At 42.2% G+C, this 18933-nt stretch overlaps 1 long non-coding RNA gene and 1 pseudogene across 1 annotated transcript; one reads left to right on the top strand and one right to left on the bottom strand.

The window, feature by feature from the left end:
* Window positions 1-7018, bottom strand: part of LOC116070852 — a 19172-nt pseudogene extending 12154 nt beyond the window's left edge.
* Window positions 7019-8986: 1968 nt separating this feature from the next.
* Window positions 8987-12698, top strand: LOC116070998. The gene is made up of 3 exons (XR_004110663.1): window positions 8987-9177; window positions 9415-9467; window positions 12249-12698. It is a non-coding gene; the product is annotated as an uncharacterized LOC116070998 (long non-coding RNA).
* Window positions 12699-18933: the final 6235 nt, after the last annotated feature.

Raw genomic sequence — 18933 nt, 5'->3', positions numbered from 1 at the left:
CCCGTAAACTCCTGGGAACCTCCCTTATCCCAGGACTCTGGCAAATCCTTGAGATGTTCCCCCTACAGTCCTCTCATCCTCTGATTTCCATTTATTCTTCTAAACTACTGGTCCTCTCTACTGTCTCTTCCCATATTTGGGAACACCCCTCTCTCCTTCACCTACCCAGTTCTCTCTCTCTGTCTGCCTCCTATGACCATTTTATTCCTTCTTCTAAGTGAGATTTAAGGATCCTCTCTTGTCTTTCCTTCTTGTTTAGCCTCTTTGTGTCTGTGAAGTAAAACCTGGGTATTTTGTACTTTTGGCTAGTATCCACCTATAAGTGAATATATACCATACGTGTTCTTTTGGTCTGGGTCACCTCAGTGAGGATGATATTTTCTAGTTCCATCCATTTGTGTACAAATTTCATAGTGTCCTTGTTTTTAATAGTGAATAGTATTCCATTGTGTAAATAAACCACATTTTCTGTACCCATTCTTTGGTTGAAGGGCGTATGGGTTCTTTCCAGCTTCTGGATATTATAAATAAGGTTGCTATGAACACAGTGGAGCAAGTGTCCTTATGCTATGGCATAGTATCTTTTGAATATATGCCCAGGAGTGATATAGCAGGGTCTTCAGGGAGAAGTATTCTCAATTTTCTGAGAAACTGCCAGATTGATTTCCATAGTGCTTGTAAAAGTTTGCACTCCAATCAGCAATGGAAGAATGTTCCCTTGCTGCATATCCTAGCCAGCATGTGCTGTTAACTTGACTTTTGATCTTAGCTATTGTGATGGGTATAAGATGCAATCTCAGGGTCATTTTTCATTTGCATTTCCTTGGTGACTCAGGACATTGAACATTTCTTTAAAGGTTTCACATCCATTCAAGATCCCTGTTGGGAATTCTCTGTTTAGCTCTGTACCCCACTTTTAAAATTGGATTATTTGGTTTGTTGCTGTCTAACTTCTTGCATTCTTTATATATTTTGGATATTTTTCCAATCTATAGGCTACCATTTTGCCCTATTGACAGTGTTCTTTGCTTTACAGAAGCTTTTTAGTTTCATAAGGTCCCATTTATTAATTGTTGATCTTAGTGCTTCAGTCATTGGTACTCTATTCAGGAAGTTGTCTTCTGAATCAATGAGTTCACAGCTATTTCCCTCATTCTCTTCTATTAGATTTAGTGTATCTGGATTTATGTTGAGTTCTTTGATCCACTTGGACTTCAGTTATGTGAAGGTGATACATATGTATCTATTTTCATTCTTCTACATGAAGACATCCAGAACCATTTGTTGAAGATATTTTTCTTGCCCCTCCCCCCATCATATGGTTTTGGCTTCTTTGTCAAAAATCAAGTGTCCCTAGGTGTATGAGTTTATTTCTGGGTCTTCAATTCAATCCCCTCTCTGTTTCTATATAAATACCGTGCAATTTTTATTACTTTTGCTCTATAGTACAGCTTGAGATCAGGGAAGGTGATACCTCCAGAAGTTCTTTTATTGGTCAAAATTGCTTTATCTAGCCTGGGTTTTTCGTTTCTCCCTATTAAGTTAAGAATTGTTCTTTCAAGGTCTATAAGAATTTTGTTAGAATGTTGACGGGAATTGCATTGATTCTGTAGACTGCTTTTTTGTAGGATGGCCATTTTCACTAATGCTTATCCTACCAATCCATGAACATGGGAAAATCTCCATTATCTGATATTTTCTTCAATTTCTTTCTTTGGAGACTGGAAGTTCTTATCATACAGTTCTTTCACATGCTTGTTTAGGGTTACACCAAGATAGTTTATATTATTTTTGGCCACTGTGAAGTGTGTTGTCTCCATTATTTCTTTCTCACTCTATTTATCATTTATATAAACGAGGGCTACTGATTTTTATGAGTTGATATTGTATCCAGTCACTTTGCTGAAAGTATTTATCAGTTGTAGGTTTTCTTTGGTAGAGTTTTTGGGATCATTTATATATACTATTATATCATCTGCAAATGTCAATACTTTGACTTCTTCCTTTTCAATTCATGCACCATGATCTCCTATACTTGTATTATTGCTCTATCTAGGACTTCAAGTACTATAGTAAATGTTTCTTCTCTGTAGGTGCCCTTGCATTTGGGGCATATATCTTCACAATTGAGATGTCAATTTGGAGCATTTTTCCTTTGATGAGTATTAAGTGTCCTTTCCTATCTCTTTTGATTGGTTTTGGTTGAAAGTCTACTTTATTAGATATTAGACTGGCTCTCTGGCTTGTTTCTTGGGTCTGTTTGCTTTGAAAATGTTTTTTCAGCTGTTTACTCTGAGGTTATGTCTATCTTTGTTGTTGAGGTGTTTTCATGTATGTAGAATGATGGATCCTATTTATGCAGCCACTCTGTTGGCCTGTGTTTTTTTATTGGTGAATTTATTGCATTGATGTTGAGAGATATTATTGACTAACGATTGTTAGTTAGTTCCTATTATTTTGATGTTGGTGGTGTTAGTCCCCCCCTCTCTTCCCCCTCTTTCTCTCTGTTTCTCTTCTTTAGGTTTTGCTGTGAAATTATTAATTTTGTGTGTTTTCTCGGGTGTTTAATTACCTTCCCTGTGTTGGAGTTTTCCTTCTAGTATCCTTTGTAGGGCTGGTTTAGTTAAATGATATTGTTTAAATTTGGTCTTGTCATGGAATATCTTTGTTCTTTATCTATTTTAATTGAAAGTTTTGGTGGGTGTACTAGTATGGGCTGACATCTGTTGTCTCTTGGGGTCTGCAAGACATCTGCCCAGGCCCTACTGGTTTTAGAGTTTCTGTTGAGAAGTCAGATAAAATTCCAATAGGTCTGCCTTTATACATTACTTGGCCCTTTTTTCCCTGGCAGCTTTTAATATTCTTTCTTTTGTGTATTTTTGTTTTGATTGTTATGTGGCAGGAGGGTTTTTTCTGGTATAATCTATTCGATGTTCTGTAAGCTTATTTGTACATTTATAGCCATATATTTCTTTAGGTTAGGGAATTTTTTGTCTATGATTTTGTTGAAGATATTTTTTGGCCTTTAATCTGAGAATCTTCTTCTATTCCTATTATTCATAGGTTCAATGTTTTCATACTGTCCCAAGTTTCCTGGATGTTTTGTCTTAGAAACATTTTAGACTTGACATTTTGTTTCACCAATGTACCAATTTCTTCTATGGTATCCTCTACCCCTAAGATTCTCTCTTCCATTTCTTGTATTCTGTTGGCAATGTTTTTGTTTGTAGTTCCTGTTCTCTTTCCTAAGTTTTCTATCTCCAGTTTTGCCTCTGTGTTTTCTTTATTGATTCTATTTCCATTTTCGGGTCTTGAATAGTTTTATTTCCTTCACCTCTCTGACTGTATTTTCCTGTATTTCTTTCTATTTGTTCATTTGATTGTATTTTCCTGTATTTGTTCAGGGAATTTATTTATTTACCCTTTAAATGTCTCTATAATCTCCATAAGATTCAATTTAAGGTCGTTGTCTTGCTGTTCAGGTTTGTTAGGATATCCAGGGCTTGCTGTAGCAGGAGAGCTGGGTTCTGATGGTGGCCTATTGCCCTGGTTTTTCTTAATTCTGTTCTTGTGCTTGACTTTAGCCATCTAGTTGCATTTGGTGTTTGTTGGCCTGGTAGTCCCTGGTGGTAGCTTGACTTTGGGGCTGCAGGTGTAGCTGATAGTCCCTATTGGCAGCAGGCCTCTGGTTGTCTTGGTTGACAACAAGCCTCTGGTTGTCTTGGGTGGCAGCAGGCCTCCAGGGAAGCAGGCTTAGCTAGTTGTTCTGGGTGTAGCAGGCCTCCTAGGGGCAGGCTGAGCTGTGTCCTGGGGAATGGAGTGCAGATCTTGGATTGCAGGTAAAGGTGTGTACCAGAAGATGGAGCATCAGATGGAGCATCAGAAAATAAGGCCAACCTCATGGCTGCTGGGCTTGCTAGGATCTCCAGCTTTGATTTTCTTTATTGCTTCTATTTCCATTTTCAGGTCTTGAACACTTTCCTTCACCTGTTTGTTTGATTGTTTGTTGGCTTTCTTGGCATTCTTTAAAGAATTTATCAAATTCCTCCAAGTTTTTGTTTGTGTTTTTCTTGATTTTTAAAAAAAACTTTTTATTGATTCTTTGTGAGTTTCACACCATGTACTCCAGTCCTGCTTATCTCCTTGTCCTCTCATATACACCATTTGACCTGCAGTCTTTCCCCCAATATAGTACTCACACAAACAAACAACAAAACCCAAGGCATAGAAAACATCTCATCATGGAGGTTGTGGTATGTCACATTGTGTCTCATGACATATCCCTCTTGTCCATACATCTTCAATTGCAAATGTTCATTAAAATGTGTCATTGGTCTGATTCTCTGGCTTCTGTAGTTCCATCAACATGGGATTCTCATCAGAACTCTTCCCAGTTATCCTGCTGTTACTCTGTGTCATAGAGATCCTGCAGCTTTGGATCAGCAGGACTGACCCTTTTACATGTCCCAACTGTTCACAGATGATGTGGTAGATTTTGGGTGGGCAAATTCAGGGCCCTAGAGTAGGACTTGGGTGATATCTGAGCTCGTCAGCCCGCCAGCTCTCCCTTATTCACATCACCAGGGTGAACTCTCCAGCACTGCTTTGACTAGGTCACCTAATGCCACTATTGACAGGAGGCAGTATCAGTTCTTTTGCTCTCATGTCCTCAGGACTGACTTGCCAGCACCCGTGTCTCCAAACCCAGCTCTAATGTGCTACCTGGGCAAAGCACAGGGCTAGCTCTCCTGAGTACTACAACTAGTGAAAGATGAAGACAGCTCTCCAAAGTGCCACATCCAGTGAAGCGTGGGGCCAGTTACGCACACCCTAAATATCCTCGACATCTACAAAGTCCCCAATGCTTCCCCAACCATGGACATACCCATGTTCTCTAGTGGTAATATAATCCACCAACATCAACTGATCCATGCCACTGAGTAGCTATAGACTCAGACATGGCCTTCAATGGGACCTTTGCTTGGCCTTTACCATAGTCCTGAGTGGTGGGACTGGCCACTTATAGCAGGCTAATCCTCCCTGTCCTCGAGTCTCCAGTTCCATCTCTCTTCATAATGTTCAAACTGCTACACTTCTCTTTTTCTTCCATCTGACTCCCACATACTTGTACATTGTGGTAGCACCTATTGTAAGCTGTAAACATGGCTGGTGGGCCCCTGGGTAACATCCTCCCTCTTTGCTGTGCTGTGTACCATGGCAGCTAGTAGATGCACTGAAGGTCAGGTTGAAGGTCTTTGTTTTTCACTGCAGTGTCTGGATTTGATTTGATTTGAGTTCTATGAGTCCTAGTCTTTAGACAGTCTTGGTGACTTTGGTCACCCAAGAATGCCATAAAATTAGGATGAACAAAGGAATGCTATCCTTTCTGCACCTGACTGATATAAGAACAGCACCACAACAAGGTATCACTTTTCTGATTGTCAGGGGTTCCCCTTTTAAAGGGTTTTTTCATTTCCTTTTAAGGACCGCTATCATCTCCATAGAGCTGTTTAAAAGATCATTTTCTTGTGCTTCAGCTGTATTGTAACATACAGGATTTGGTGTTGCAGAATAGATAGGCTTTGGTCATGCCATATTTCTCTGGCTATTTTTGATTGTGTTCTTACACCGGCATTTGGGGTGTCTGGGTTTAGGATGACTATAGGTCTAGATGCTGATTTCTGAGTTTGTCTCTGTTGGATTGGTGTTTTGTTCCTTAGTTTTTGTTTCCTACTTGGTTGTCTGGTCTCTCTAGCCTGCATTTCTGGCCACTGGCATGAACTCTGATTCAGTAAGCAGTTTCTGTCTAAGATAGAGGCGGGACCTTTGGTGGTTAGCTTGGCTTTTGGTGTAGCCTGAGGTTTCTGCCTGAGCTGGGGGTGGGGGTCTTAGTCAGGGTTTCTATTCCTGCACAAACATCATGACCAAGAAACAAGTTGGGGAGGAAAGGGTTTATTCAGCTTACACTTCTACGTTGCTGTTCATCACCAAAGGAAGTCAGGACTGGAACTCAAGCAGGTCAGGAAGCAGGAGCTGATGCAGAGGCCATGGAGAGATCTTCCTTACTGGCTTGCTTCCCCTGGCTTCCTCAGCTTGCTTTCTTATAGAACACAAGACTACCAGCCCAGAGATGGTACCACCCACAAGGGGTCCTTCCTCCTTGATCACTAATTGAGAAAATGCCCCACAGCTGGGTCTCATGGTGGTATTTCCTCAACTGAAACTCCTTTCTCTGTGATAAATCCAGCCTGTGTCAGGTTGACACAAAGCCAGCTAGTACAGAAGGCTATGATGATAAAGAGATGGATGAAAATTGGGGACTCTGAGTGAGAGGAAGAGGCTTACAAATAGGCTTCCTATTTGGAGTTTTGGTGGCTGGTGTGGTCTCTGGTTCAGCCCAGAAACTTTGCCTGAGTTTGCCTACCTTTTTTTTCTGGTTTCCTTGATCTGCATTTGTTCTTCAAATGACACTAGTTCTTCTGACTGGTGTGGCCTGAACCTAGGCAGCAGAACTTCCACCTTTGTTGGAGCCAGGCAGACAGCATGGGGAGAGCATTGCAATGGGATGGGATGAGGGTGGGCAGTGGAATAGAACTTTGGAAACTGAGTGTTGGGTACAAGGCAGTTCAGCTGGCAGGTGAGTCACTTAACTCTGGTTCTAACTGGCACGGTATTTTAGTGTGCTTGTAAATATTTTGAGCTTTATTCTGAGATATTATAATTTTTTGCTGCGTACTTTCTTTTTTATTTTTATTAATTTATTTCTTATTAGATATTTTCTTTATTTACATTTCAAATGATATCACCTTTCCCAGTTTCCCCTCCAAAAATAAAACCCCTATTCCCCCTACCCCCGCTCACCAACACACCCTCTCCTACTTCCTGGCCCTGGCATTCCCCTACACTGGGGCATAGATCCTTCACAGGACCAAGGGCCTCTCCTCCCATTGATGACCAACTAGGCCATCCTCTGATACATATGCAGCTGGAGCCTTACCATGTGTCCTCGTTGGTCCATGGTTTAGTCCTGGGAGCTCTGAGGGTGCTAGTTAGTTCATATTGTTGTTCCTCCTAAAGGGCTGCAAACCCCTTCAGCTCCTTGAGTCCTTTCTCTAGCTCCTTCACTGGGGATCCTGTGATCAGTCCAATGGATGGCTGTGAGCCTCTACTTCTGTATTAGTCGGGCACTGGCAGAGCCTCTCAGGAGACAGCTATATCAGGCTCCTGTCAGCCAGCACTTGCTGGCATCCACAATAGTATTTGAATTTGGTGATTGAATATGGGAAGGGTTCCCAGGTGGGGCAGTCTCTGGATTGTCCTTTCTTCAGTCTCTGCTCCATACTTTGTCTCTGCAACTCCTTCCATGTGTATTTTGTTCCCCCATCTAAGAAGGATTGAAGTATCCACACTTTGGTCTTCCTTCTTCTTGAGCTTCTTTTGATTTGTGGATTGTATCTTGGGTATTCCAAGCTTCTGGGCTAATATCCACTTATCAGTGAGTGCATAGCATGTGTGTTCTTTTGTGATTGGGTTAATTCACTCAGGAAGACATTCTCCAGATCCATCCATTTCCCTAAGAATTTCATAAATTCATTGTTTATAATCACTGAATAGTACTCCATTGTGTAAATGTACCATATTTTCTGTATCCATTCCTCTGTTGAAGGACATCTGGGTTGTTTCCAGCTTCTGGCTACTATAAATAAGGCTGCTATGAACATAGTGGAGCATGTGTCCTTATTACATGTTGGAACATCTTCTGGGTATATGCCCAGGAGTGGTATAGCTGGGTCCTCCGGTAGTACTATGTCCAATTTCCGGAGGAACCCCCAAAATGATTTCTAGAGTGGTTGTGCCAGCTTGTAATCCTACCAGCAATGGAGGAGTGTTCCTCTTTCTCCACATCCTCACCAGCATCAGCTGTCACCTTAGTTTTTGATCTTAGCCATTCTGACTGGTGTAAGGTAGAATCTCAGGATTGTTTTGATTTGCATTTCCCTGATGACTAAGGATGTTGAACGTTCCTTTAGTGCTTCTGAGCCATTCGGTATTCCTCAGTTGAGAATTCTTGTTTAGTTCTGTACCCCATTTTTAATAGGGTTATTTGGTTTTCTTTGCAAATTCATCTGGAATAACAAAAAATGTAGGATAGCAAAAACTATTCTCAACAATAAAGGAACCTCTAGTGGAATCACCATCCCTGACCTTAAGCTGTACTACATAGCAATTGTGATAAAAACTGCATGGTATTGGTACAGTGACAGGCAGGTGGATCAATGGAATAGAATTGAAGACCCAGAAATGAACCCACACACCTATGGTCACTTGATCTTTGACAAAGGAGCTAAAACCATCCAGTGGAAAAAAGAAAGCATTTTCAACAAAAGGTGCTGGCTCTACTGGCAGTTAGCATGTAGAAGAATGCAAATCGATGCATTCTTATCTCCTTGTACAAAGTTCAAGTCCAAGTGGATCAAGGACCTCCTCATAAAACCAGATACACTGAAACTAATAGAAAAGAAAGCAGGGAAAAGCCCCAAGCACATGGGCACAAGGAAAAATTTCCTTAACAAAACACCAATAGCTTATGCTTTAAGATCAAGAATTGACAAATGGGACCTCATAAAATTTCAAAGCTTCTGTAAGGCAAAAGACACTGTCAATAGGACAAAATGTCAACCAACAGATTGGGAAAAGATCTTTACCAATCTTATATCTGATAGAGGGCTAATATCCAATATATACGGAGATATTATAAAATTATTTGGAAGTAGTTTGAGATTTTCAGATCATGCCTGTATTTATCAAGCCAGATCAGAGCAGTTTAGAACTAATTTTCCCACCACTAATGAAAAACCTTAATTTGTACAATTATTGTTCTTGAACTTGGCTGGCAGAGTGGCCCTATGCCTTTTTGTTATTTCTACCCCCTTCTGCCCCTCTCTTCATCCCTGCTGGAATTGCTTAGTTCCCTATTTCCTTCCGCAGGCCACTATTCTTCCAACTTCTTAATGGACCTTCCTCAGCCACCACCCAGTTCTGTGTCTCTGCAGCATTCCTCCCATAATATCTTCCTTGAATACTTTCACTATCAATAAGAAAACCAGTGTCCTGGAAGAGTACTGGACTCCAAGAAGATCCCTTTCCTTGCACAGTCATCTGGAACCTTCTGCAAATGTTAATTGCACAGTCATCTGGAACCTTCTGCAAATGGTAATTTGGGGGAAAATACTGTGACTTTGGATCTGAATCATGTTCAAAACCTTATGTGTCAAAGGCATAGTTGCCACTCTATGGTGATGTTGGCAAGTGTGGAGTTTAGTAGAAAGTCTTGGTGGAGGTGGCATGTGGGTTTGGGGGGAGTGTGCTTGAAACAAGTATTGGCATTCACATTCCTTCCTCTCTTTTTTTTAGGTGCTATGAAGGTTTGAATATGGTTGGCCAGTAGAAAGTGCTACTATTAGGAGGTGAAGCATTGTTGGAGTAGGTGTAGCCTTCTTGGAGAAGGTGCATCACTGTGGGGGTAGGCTTTGATGTCCTATGCTCAAGCCATGCTCAGAGTGCAGAAGAGACCCTCCTCCTGGTTGCCTGTGGAAGATGGTCTCGTTATGGCTGTCTTTGGATCAATATATAGAACTCTTAGCTCCTCTCCATCACCATACTTGCCTGCATGTTGTCATGCTACCATGATGATAATGGACTGAACATCTGATATGTTAAGGTGGCCCAAATTAAATGGTGGCCTTTATAAAAGTTGTCTTGACATGTTGTCTACCCACAGCAGTAAAACCCTAATGAAGACAGAAGTTGGTACCAGAGGCTACGTATTGCTGTGAGGGGCTTGACCATACTGGATACGTCAGTACCATGGAATAACCACCAAGATCATCAGCAGTAATGGAATAGAGTCAACCAGAACCTAGAGTACTATAGAGGGCAGAGCTGGAGAAGTGATGTACTCCTCATTTGGAGGAGTACAGAAGATCATATCATGTGTGGATCCTAGACATTGGAATAAGAAACTGTAAGGTTGAAGTTGCCTTGGATACTCCAAGGTATTGAGATGTCAGAGTCATGGGGTACCTGCAGATGAAAGCTGCCAACAAGAAGTAGAAACCAACCCAAGAAAAAGAAGTTTGTTGCAGTCAACAAAGATAGAAGGAGTTGGAGATCTGAAGAGCACTTTGACATCAGACATGGAGATGCAGAATTTAAAGTTTGCCCAGCTGGTTTGGGTCTTGGCTTGGTCCAGTATTTCTTCACTATGACAATTTAGAATGGTACTATATATCCTGTGATGTTGAAAGTCTATGATCTGCTTTTTTATTTTTATTTTACAGGGGATTTCAGTTAAGAGATTGCATCAATCTCAGAAGAGACCTAGAACTTCAAACAGGGTTGAGACTGTGAGAGATCATGGGGACTTTTGAAGTTGGATTAAATGTATTTTGCATTGTACTATGGCTAGGTATGGCTCCCATAAACTCATGTGTTTGAATAAGTCTATGGGAAACAAGGAGTAGAATGTGATGATTTGAATATGCTTGGCCCATGCAAAATGCTACTTCTAGGAGGTATGGTCTTGTTTGAAGAAGTCTGGGGGTGGGCTTTGAAGACCTATGCTCAAGTTCTGCCCAGTGCAGAAGAGACCCTCCTCCTGGCTGTCTTCGGATTAAGATGTAGAACTCTTAGCTCCTTCTCCAGCACCATATCTGCCTGGATACTGCCATGTTTCCCACCATGATGATAATAGACTTACCATCTGAAACTGTAAGGAAGCCCCAATTAAATGTTGTCCTTTATAAAAGCTGCCTTGGCCATACTTTCTTTTCACAGCAATAAAACCTAACTAAGATAGGTACCATGATATGATTACCATACGCTCCCTAACCATGATAGGCCTTTCCATGGGCCCAAATTCAATGGGCCAGGTGACCATAAATTAAGACATGAGCAGACTACAACTTTGCTCCTTTTAAGTACTTTCAAATACTTTGCCACAGAAATGAATGAGAAAATGGAGGCCATAAAGATCCAACGTTTATTTCCCAAAGAACCCTGGCCTCTGACAAGTAGGTATTGTTCTAAAATACATTTTTTTTTCTGAGACAGGGTTTCTCTGTGTAGCCCTGGCTGTCCTGGAACTCACTCTGTAGACCAAGCTAACATTTAACTCAGAAATCTGCCTGCCTCTGCCTCACAAGTGCTGGAATTATAGGTGTGCGCCATCACTGCCAGGCTCTAAAATACATCTTTAATTTGATATCTGCTGTTTGTTTTTTAATTGTGTTAGGCTGTAGAAAGTGAATCCAATTCCTCTCTTTCCCTATTGGCTAGAAGCAGCATTTGCACTATTCTTTATAATTTAAAAAGTGTATATATTGTTTTCATTTTTATATTTATTTATTTTATATATGAACATGCTTCTCTCTCCCCCTCCCTCCCTCCCTCCCTCCCTCCCTCCCTCTGCCTCTTTCTCTCTCTCTCTCTTTCTGTGAGTGTGTGTGTGTGTGTGTGTGTGTGTGTTGGAGTTTATAAGAAGAAACCAGGAATAGTACTTCCTTTGGATTTAATGCTAAAAGATACCTTTCTCTTGTTGCTTTTCTTGTTATAATTCTTTGCCATGGCTATGGAGTCATCTTTACTAATCTGATCATCTGTCATTATTGTCTAAATCTACCATAGCTTGTGAATGATGCTTAGTCAGCATCCCAGGGCCTCTTCCCAGTAGCCACCATTGTCCCCATTTCCCATCTTCCCTGCAGGCAAGCTTCTGCTCTCTGCCATGGTGGTAGGAATGGTCTCTGGAGTCAGCTGCTATTCAATCATACTCTTTGGCAGATAGACCTTGAGAAACTGTCATTTTCCATATTTTATCTGATAAGAAGAACAATCATATTATGTATTTCCTAGAATTGTTGGGAACATTGAGAGAACTTTTGGAAGCTTGACTACCATTGCTGGTGGTGAATTCTGTAGTGACATGACCCATTATTATGATTATTCCTTTAATGAACAGTACTCTTTGCTCCCTAGGTGCCTTTATGGAACCTGTCTCTAGCACTAGCCTCATGAATTTTCACCTGAGGAATTCTTCTCTTTTCATATGCATCTCAAATTTTTCCTACAAGGAGGGTGTCTCTGCCTCTGGTCTTGGCAGGATCTCCATGGCATAGAATAATTTTTTTTTGTCTTTGTGGGTAATTTTTTTGCCATTATTTTCTCTTCTGTCTCCGTTTCTATAACAGGTGCAGAGACCAGGGGTCACTGCAGGTCATCAAATAATAGTAGCGGAAGAATGAATGAAGTCTAGGATGTCCAGTGAAAAGAACACAAATGAACAGAAGAAGCATGCTCAACATTGTCTTTGCAGCTTCTCTGTGAACTACCAGATGAGGTTGCAGTGGTAATTTCTCTAGTTTAATGCTAAGTAATGCTCCTTGACAATAAAAAGTGTGTAGCCTGGAGATGAAAAGGGAGGAAAAAAAGTAACCGCAAATCAACATGAACAAGGACTCCTAACCCTTGTCCTTGCTCTGTGTCCCACATGCTCAGTATAGACATTATTACTGCACAGTTGGGCTTTCAGGAATTGCCTGCCAATATTGACATTACCCCATCCTATATAAGGAAATCAAGGTGGATTGATGAACAATCACTTTCAAAGCTAATTATTGAACCTGCAGGTCAGAGCTCTCAAGCTAATACTTGTTGGCTTAACGGCAATTTTGGTGTTTGCTCTTTTTAAAAAGAAATAATATTTTTGCTCTCTTTTTACTCTGGCACAAGGTAGAATTCTTAAATTTTATTTTTAAGGCAGGTTAAAGGGTTTCCGGCTTAAGTTTTCTGAGCAGTTGCTTTCTTTCTATCCCTCTGCTCTCTTCTACTTCTTTCCTTCCTTCTATTGGATGTTAACTTAGCAGCAATGTTTGTCTTGTTCATTAGCTTTTCTGCAAGGACATTTAGAAATCTTGGTAAGTCCACTTCCCATCCTCCTTTGTCCTCTACAAATCCTTGGAGGCTTTGTGAGGAGATCCTTCATGAATGAGTCATTGGTGATGGACTCTGAATACTGGCCTTTCCTGGCCTGGAGATCTGGCCCTGATGATCCTGGAGAGTGAATGTTAGTAGTAACTTAGCGTTTCCCTGGCAGGGTTCCCCCTGAACACTGAGTCCTGTGCTCCTGGTGTTGACCCTCCCAGAAAAAAGCCATATCCCACTGCTTGGGTCGCCTTGCCTTTCCTTCTCACCACAGATCTCCGTCTACTGTGAATGACAACAGGGGTGCTTGGGAATTCTTATTTGGGGAAGGAAACTGACAAGCTATCTGTCCTTGCTCTGCTAACACTTGGCATGAATTTGAGTCTATCAGTAGATTTCCACTTATTGATGAGCAGATCACAGACTAGCCCCTGGGCATGTTTTCAAACTTAATGAAGAAAAGACAGTGCCTGACACCAGAGCTCTTCATCTCACTGACAGCATCAATCAAGAGGTTCTCTGAGCTCCTCACTGCTCCAGGAGTAAAACCTTAAATGCAGCAAAGATTAGGGCCGTGGATGGGAACGGAAAGGAGACAGAAGTTTCTGGTTCATTTTGTGTGCCCTGTTTTGCCTCACTCTGGACTCTGCTGAGGACAGTAAAATCAGGGATTAGAGTTGGTGGTAGCTGGGAGACCATGGAAACGGTGAGGGGTGGGTGGCAGTGCCTTTACACTTGGTGGAGTGTTTTATTATCCCTAGAGGTAAAGGTGCAGTGGTCTGTGGGACTGTTCACTGTCCTCTCTGTTTACTATACCAACCAACCAAGCCACAAGCACAGAAAACCAAATGGAGAGTTGAAGATTGTCTTGGAAATTACTCCTTTTCTGCTAGGAGAAATTTTCCTTCTCCTTCAAAGGAAAGCTAGCTCTTCTATAAAAGCTTAAGAACAGACCGAACCAAAAAGGCGAAAGAAGAATTGGTAATTTGAGGACAGGGAGAAGTGGAAAGAAGGGGTGGGATGGCTTAGACACCTCACATGACTGTGGAGGTCATGTAGTTTCTCTGAAACCCTATAAAATGTGAGTCTGGTTCAGGCCTCTCCAGTCTAGCATCAGAGTGGCAGTCCATCTATCAGAGCTCAAGGTTTCCAGCAAGGCTGGCTTCTGGTCCCCCTTTCACTTTATGCCAGATATCCTAAGGACCCTGGGGAGAAAAGGTGATGCACCAGCTTTCTGTCCATCATTGAGAACTTGTTGACACAGTAGGTCTCTCTACCCCATCTCTGCTTCTCCAGCCACAATTTTATTATGACTCCTGGGACTCCTGTGTTTGTGACGGAGGAGCTTTGCACTTCCCCTGACAAGAGCAATGATTTGCTCACATTGGTCAGAAAACTACAAAAGAACCTAGTTATTGCCAACACCACACAGTTCAAGGCAGTCTACAGCACTGTCTTTCTTAGAACTCTGATCCAGAACACCATGCAGTGGATCTGGCAATGGCTCACTGACTTTGTTCTTTTATTCTGCTCTGTTTTTGAGACAGAACAAAGCTGTCCTTGAACTTGTCATCCTCCTGCTTCAGCCTCCAGGATACTAAGGTTGTTCATGCGGTAATTGCTCCCAATGTCCATGCTTGAGAACTGTCATTACTGGTATTCTCTGGGCTCCCCACTGGGGCTCTTCTAAATCTCTGTCACTTTGGAAGGGGAATTGTCTAGGTTGGAGTGCTTCCCTCCTTTGGCTGTGAGTACTCAGGGGCTGGCAGGTCAGAATGCTACTTGCTACATCCTTATCCTTTGGACTAAGACTTCTTAGTCAATCACGATGACTAAGCCTTATGAAAGGCAGCAAGGGGCAATCATATCTCCCAGCACTCCATCTCTGAGGACCACACTGGACCTTCTGGGTCTGTGGCTTCTACCAGATGGCAAATAGAATTTGATCACGTTGCCTGCAGTGGGAATTTAGAGCAGATTTTGGGCAGAAAAGATGGGAAGGAGCTGTCTATAGAAACTAGAATCCCTCTGCTGTCCCACATGTGATGGTAGTGGCATGTGACACTTGTCCATTTTTCTTAACTGGTTTTAGCCTGTGCTACACTGGTCAATGACTCACTCCCACTTTCTCATTGTTTTCTTCTTTGTCACCCCTATTGTGGATGGTTTCTCTGTGCAAAAAGTAAAACCCAAATATCTACGCAAATTTTGAGAACTACCACCCAAGAATCTTACATCAGAATGGGATTCAGCTTTCTAACAATCTGTCATTATCATATGGCTTCATGATCTGGCAGTCTGGGGCACAGATAAGTTTTCAGACTGGATAATTCATAAAGGCACTCTGTATTTCCTTCCTTTCCTTATGGCTCAAGCTAAGGTAAGAGTAATCAAAGTGAGTGAGAACTTGATTTGAACAAATAGGTTGAAATCATTTTTTTTCCATCTTAAAACCTTAGTAGTAAATCCTTTTGCTCCCTATATATGGTAAAGATACACAGGCCTAGGATGAAGAGTCCAGTGAAGATCTCCCAAGAGTCATCCTCATTGGCTTCTGGGGTGCATAGTCTCTTGGAACACTGGGACCAGGTAGTTGGGAATGACCTTGAGTCTTACTTGAAATGGCCAGGATATTCTTGATGGAGCTCCTTGAGCGTTGAACCATCTAATGATTCTTTGATTCACATTGACAACTGAAGGCCTAGCTTTATGGCACACTGTGTGAAACTGTTTCTAAAGCTTTTCTTCTCAGCTTGAAGTGAGACTGAACTCTCGGTGTCCCCCTTAGAGTGTAGAGTCCAGGCATAGCCCGGAGCCTAGCAGGACTGAAGTTGCAGCTCTACACACAAAGACAGCCCTGGCTTCTGAGAGAGATGTGACAATGGCAGGGTGGAAGAGCATAGATGCTGTATATGACCCTGCCGGCTGATGTCTCCTCTCAGTTATCTCATGTCCCTTGATTCTCTCTGAACTCTGCCTGAAGAAGTCCCCAGGGTCCCAGCTCTAAGAATTTATGGAGAAAATGGCTCTGTGCCCTTTGAGTCTTAGATGAGTCTGCAGCGTTGATACCTATCAAGTCTGGCTGTAGCTGAGGGTAAGGGGGTATGGGGATGGATAGATGTGTCGGCATTACCTCTGTCCACATCTCTCTCGCTATGTTGACTCCACCCCCAGAGCACCAAAGGTATCTCAGCTTTGCGGTTGAGCATTGGCCAGTCATGAATCGCCCAAACAGGTGCTTGTGGCAGTCAAAGTCTTGAAGCAGTTAAACTTGCCTTCACCTCTGGTGCAGTTCCCTTAAAAGAAAATAGAGAGATCTTGGAAAGGTGGAAAGGGTGGCAGGCCAGAACCGTAAAGTGTGTGCAATCGCTCAGATACAAGTGGCACCACTAAAAATTGCCTTCATATATCAGCTTATGGTTTACACACTCTGGCAGAAAGGACACTGAAAGGTCAGCTGGAAAAAAAATGTCCATGTCAGGCCTGGAGCTGTGGCTTCAAAGGTGGTGAGAAGACACGATCTCAGAAATGGTTCTAGAGAGCCCGTTAGTGCTTGATGGGGTAGGATTCGGGTGGGTTTTTTTCTCTTTATTTTGCTTTGTTTTTAAGGAACTTGCCTGCTAACATCAGCAGAGAAGGTAAGGTATAGACTCCAAGTAACCTTTCCATCTGACCTCTGGTGACAAGACGGATAGTTCCATTCATCTGTGGGTGAGCAGCAGAGGCTCCTGCATTTTTTCTCCCCTTTGCTTGGATTCAGGATATATTTGTTTGCAGAGAGGAATGTCACTCCTGTGAATGCACTGCTCAGTCATGTGCCTGCGGTGGTGAAATCTGCGGAGGGGAGAAGAGACAGGAGGGAAGGGGGTTGGTGTGGGGAAAGGACAAGCTATACTCTGGGGGTTTTGAGTGATGCCAGCTCAGATCCAGGAACAAATCTTCAACCAAATGATAATGGAGATTGTGCCTTCCAACCAGAAGAATCACAAATGTACTGTGAATTAATAATGCACTCTTTTAGTAGTGATTGACTTGTGAGATGGTCTGGGGAGGACTGTTCGCCCACTCTCAGTCTCATCTATGAGAAGGAACTAGGCGCTCTGTGGCTTCCTAGGAGTTTTGTTTAAGACTGACTCTCCTCCTTACTTTATTAACCGTGTAACATTTTAAGGTTGTTTTTTCTTCTCTGTCTCCTCCAGCAAGTCTCTATTGATCACTGTTTACAGTTATAATCCCTTTCAAATTTATCATCCATGACTAACACCACATGTATTGATTAGCGTTGACGGATGTCCCTCTACAGCATAGAACTGCTGTGATCTTGGCTAGGGAAACACAGCAGAGATGAGAAGAGATGGAGGCATACATTTTCCCCTTCTCCTTCATTTTTCTTTTGGTATTCTTTTGCTCTCATTTTCTTCCTAGCTGAGTGTTTTTCTATGAGAACTGAAGAACTGCTTTGCATATTTTAATAATATATTTTTACCCCTCCCCATAGTATTTGCCGGGGGGTGGGGGAAGGAAGGGGCTGTTCAGTGTCAACTGAAGCTGGGGGGCTACCAACAGGTCCTAAAGGAGATCAGATTTATGAGTGGCAGCCAGACATCTTAACCTACAGCCGCGAGTAACAAGGTTGTAAAGGGGTAGTTATTTTAGGGACAAATTTGATGTCACTTGATGTCACTTGTGACCACAGACAAGGTATCTAAAATCTGAACTGTAAATGGTAACATTCGTCAATAGTGGAATTTTGTATCCCTTTTTGCTTGCTGTCTGACATACCTTCTTTGCCTGTAATAGCTATAAATCATCAAGCTACTCCCCTCGCCCTTACCCAGCCAAGTTTCTGGGTCTCCCTATATTAGAACACTGCTGTATCCACTCATTCTCATTACATAAGACACCCAGCCTGTGTGGCTAGTCTAACCAGTTAACCTGGCAGCCTCACACTGAACTGCTCAGGTCTGGTCCCCCAACCAGATGTGAGTAGAATCCTGTCATCAGTGTGACTGAGCAATAATCCCTTCCTGTCTGTCAAACAGTAAGGCTGAGGGAAGCCTCAAATGCCTCAGGATCACCCAGGCCCTAAGCTCCTCCCTTATTCTTAGATTCCAAGGATGTCCTATTAGTCTGGAAAGCTTTTCTTATTGTCAGCATACTAGGACCAACCTTGAGAACAGAGTGAAGGACGAGAGAACTCATGAGGATCTTAGAGATCTTATAGCTTTCCTTACTAACTACCGTGAGGGACCTGATGGAGTTTAAACATTCAGGGTAAATTGCTCCATGCCGTATGTGTGAGGGAAACCCTCCGGCCCTATACTTCAACAAATGACTCAGTTTCTACTCCTGTCTGGAATAGCATCACCTGTCCTCCTCTCTACTTCTGTTTGCCTGTCACATCTCCATGCCCCACTCCTCTCTGCTTCCCTTCCCTACCAGCGCTCCCTCAGTGACATTCTAGATCTAGAAGGGGGCTCACAAGGATTCTTTACTCAGCTCACTCTACTTTGCAAGGCCATTTTCTAACAAATTCAAAGGTTTCTTTACCACAGAGAATTCACATTAAAAAGTTAATTTTCTTTCCAAAGGAAAGAGGGGAGGTACAGTCAGCTCCTAGGGGAGGGCACATCTACATAGTGGTGTGCAGTTCCGTCATGCTATGGCGCCTTTGAATAGCTATTTAGTTGACTCATATGGAAATGATATTTTGTCCTCCCTCACTGCCTCTACCCCCACGATTGACAATAATTTGATGGGATATTTTTTGCCTCTTTGCTTATCTATTTCCCAAGTTTTCATGGTCTGTTTGTAATAGTGTTTTGAGTTCTTTGCACTACTTTAAATTAAGTTTCTCATATGGGTCTTATTACACCTGAATACTGTTCAGCTATTTGATGACATAGTTGTAAATCCTCAATAAAAAGATCTTTAATAATCAGTTGGCATTTA

This window comes from Mastomys coucha, unplaced genomic scaffold, assembly GCF_008632895.1.
Source record: "Mastomys coucha isolate ucsf_1 unplaced genomic scaffold, UCSF_Mcou_1 pScaffold22, whole genome shotgun sequence".
Classification (NCBI taxonomy): Eukaryota; Metazoa; Chordata; class Mammalia; order Rodentia; family Muridae; genus Mastomys; species Mastomys coucha.
The sequence above is the reverse complement of the archived record's forward strand: the minus strand, read 5'-3'. Positions and strand labels throughout refer to the sequence as shown.